Below are 3,944 nucleotides of genomic sequence, written 5' to 3' on the forward strand. Positions count from 1 at the left end.
AGCTATACTGTGTTCACTCAATAAGTTCACAATCAAGATTCGTTTACAGTATCATGTGGTCCCACCTGAGACCAGCTCAGTTAGCTCACTAGGGAAAAAGACACTTGATGACCCCATCAAGAAAAAGAATCCCACAGCTGTGAAGATCAGCCCATGGACCTTGGCCGGTTTAAACGCAGAAGACGTCTCAAGAGCCGCAACAAAGGTAAATCTTTTTGTTTTAATGTAAAATGTCTATTCTAGTTTCAACATAGCACAGTTCGTTAGGAATGTAATCATGGCCAACATAGTTCTTCTTCTTTCAACAACATGTGAATAAACTCATCTTCTTCTTATACAATGCTTTAGTTTATATACGTTATTTGATTGATATCATTTAGATGAAAACGATACTGGTATATTTTTTTGGATAATTTTTAACTGCAAATATTTTTTATTAATATGGAATATTTTCTTAACATGTTAAAATATTGAAAATATTTATGGATTAATATCTTTGATTGATGATGATACAGGTGTATTATTTTAAGTAACTTTTTAAATAATTTTCTTAACATGTTAAATAATTATGGAATATTTTTTTTTAACATGTTAAATAATTTTTATATTTAATTTTCTTAACATGTTAACTCTAATGTTTTCATTTTATGTCTTTTGTACAGTAAAAAAACAACATGAATCATCCAGCTCTGATTGTTTGGAGCATCTACGTCAGAAGAGTCATGAAAGTTTGAAATCCAGAAAGTCAAAACAAAAATTAAAATGGTATGGTTCTTTAAAAATGCCCAACTGTTTATAGTGTCTATACATCTTCTAAAATTGTTTTTAATAATTTTTGTGAAACATCATTTAAACTGCTCATTTATAAGTGATGCAAGCTTTTTGTAAAAACTTTGTGAAGTTGTTTTTTCTAAAAGTCGTTAGGCAGTTAAGTGTTTTTTTAAAAAAAATTAGATATTCAAAACATAGTTCTTCTCATCTATAATATGTTAATACTTTGGTGTTGCCACATATATGTTTGGGTTTTCAAGCATAGCATCTCAGTTTCCTTTTTTCCTCACTTTTCACAGGTTTGTGACAAACAAAAAGCTATTATATTAGCTGACATGGTACATATCAGTCGGTTGGTTGCTATTGGTGTTGTACCGTCACCTTTTGAATATGCAGATGTTTTGACAACCACAACACACAAGTCACTACATGGGTCACGTGGAGCAATGATCTTTTTTAGGAAAGGACTAAAAGAGATCAACAAGAAAAACAAAGAAGTTTGTCTTTTATAGTTAATATGAACAAACAAAAACTTTATCAATTGTTGATCTAAGTGTTTAGGGTGGATGACACCTTGCAAAAAGAAATAGTGTATCTTTTAGGTAAAAATCCTAATTGTTCCCTTAAAAGTTTAGATAAAAGTTTAGGTAAAAATCCTAATTGCCGGCCAAAAGATAAATCATGGATTCCTCCTAAAGGGTCTAAACTACCAAAGGCCACTTTAAAAATTAGGTTAAGTAGTCACATGTTTTCATTTTTTTAGAAAAATATTCTCACAAGAGTAAAATATGTGCAAAGGTCCATCATTCTTTGTCCATATTATCGACAAGAATAGGAGAAAGCAAGAACAATGAACATTTACTGTACTATTTTTGTACATTTTCAGTAATGTTACTTTCGGAAGTGGTATTGGTTCAATATAGTACTAGTAATAACAAATTTTACCTTCAAATAAAATTACAGTACTATTTTTGTACTGTTCAATTTGACCATCTTGGTAGTTTAGTCTAACATATTTTTTTTTTTCAAATAAAATTACATATGAACCTATAAATTGTTTTTTTTTCAGGGGAAGTTATTTGGAAAATATCTAAATTCTTTTAAACATAAGAATGCAAAAGAGATATATAAAGTTGAACCAAAGAAAGCTGATTTCAAATGGAGTACTGAAAAAAATCATACAGATTCTGGAGTATTTCTTATGTGTCACATGGATACTTACATGGGAGAAAATATAAAGGAATATCATTGTGGAATTTTTGCTGAATGTTCGGGTCAAGTAAATCAATTAAAAGTTTTAAGAAGGAAGTATGCGACAAGAATTCTATTATCAGAACTGAATTTGAAGAAAGAAGAAATTCTAATAGAAGCTAATCGTTTTCATTGTCTTAGAAAAGAAGAGAAGAATAATATTTTGGATTATGCTATAAAAAACTGGAATAACAGAGGTTTGAAGATGTATTGAATTTTCTACCAAAAATTTAATTTTTTTAGTTAATGTATTCTTTCAGTTCAATTCTTCAGGACAATTTTTTTTTTAAATTATCAGTTTTGATGTTATATTTTCTTAACATGTTAAATAATTCGTTTTAGTAACTGCAAAAAAGTATTCTTATAAACAAAAAACTAAAAAAGTGGCGAACCGAGAAACACTCTAAAAAATTAAACTTAACATGTTAAAAAAAATGTGTTTTGAAGTTATATTTTCTTAACATGGTAAATTATTGTTTTTACTAACTGCAAACAAGTAATCTTATATGCGTATGGTTCATTGGGAAACACTAAAAAACTAGGGAACCGAACAACACTCTTAAAAATTAAACTTAACATGTTAAAAAAACATGAGTTTTGATATTATATTTTCTTAACATGTTAAATTATTTGTTTTTACTAACCGCAAACAAGTAATCTTTACTAACTGCATACATGTAATCTTATAATATAAATCACATAAAATAAATAACAAACAACATATCCAATTTTTAAACTTTACATTGATATCTCATATAAGCACAACAAGTTATATTAAAAAGTTATATTGTTAATGTTCTAACTGTATTAAAAAGCAGATAAACATTTTATTAACATGTTAAATAAATGTTTTTACTAACAGCATACATGTAATCTTATATTTATAAATCACTTAAATTAAATGACAAACAGCTTACGCAATTTTTAACCTTGACATTTGATATCTTATATAAGCACACCAAGTTATATTAAAAAGTTATTTTCTTAACATGTTAAATATATTTAAATGCAGTAAAATATTTTCTTAACATGTTAATTAAATGTTTCTTCTAACTCCATACATGTAATCTTATAATATAAATTACTTAAACTAAATGACAACAAAACTTATGCAATTTTTAACCTTGACATTTGATATCTTATATAAGCATAACAAGTTATTTTCTTAACATGTTAAATATATATATAACTGCAGTAAAATATTTTCTTAACATGTTAAATAAATGTTTTTTACTAATTACATACATGTAGACTTATAATATAAATCAGTCAAATTAAATAACAAACAACCTATGAAAGTTTTTAAATTTAAATTCGATATCTGATATAAGCATAACAAGTTATATTGATTAACTAGTATTTTTAATTTTTATTAATTGCAAGTTACGTCTTGTGTCACCATGGTTTCCTAGATCACCAGTGATCCGGGTGAGATCAGAGATACATCACCTCGTAGAAGGTTAGGAGCTTTACCGACAATATACCATTGCGAATAATTATAAATAATACAAAATATTTCCTTAACATGTTAAATATATGTTTTTTCTAACTCCATACATGCAATCTTATAATATAAATAAATTAAACTAAATGACAACCAACTTATGCAATTTTTAACCTTGACAGTTGATATGTTATATAAGCACAACAAGTTATATTAAAAAGTTATTTTCTTAACATGTTAAATATATTTAAATGCAGTAAAATATTTTCTTAACATGTTAAATAAATGTTTTTACTAATTACATACATGTAGACTTATAATATAAACCAGTAAAATTAAATAACAAACAACCTATAAAAGTTTTTAAATTTAAATTTGATATCTGATATAAGCATAACAGGATGTATTGATTAACTAATATTTGTAATTTTTATTAATCGCAAGGTACGTCTTGTGTCACCATGTTTTCCTAGTTCAC

This window comes from Helianthus annuus, chromosome 6, assembly GCF_002127325.2.
Source record: "Helianthus annuus cultivar XRQ/B chromosome 6, HanXRQr2.0-SUNRISE, whole genome shotgun sequence".
Classification (NCBI taxonomy): Eukaryota; Viridiplantae; Streptophyta; class Magnoliopsida; order Asterales; family Asteraceae; genus Helianthus; species Helianthus annuus.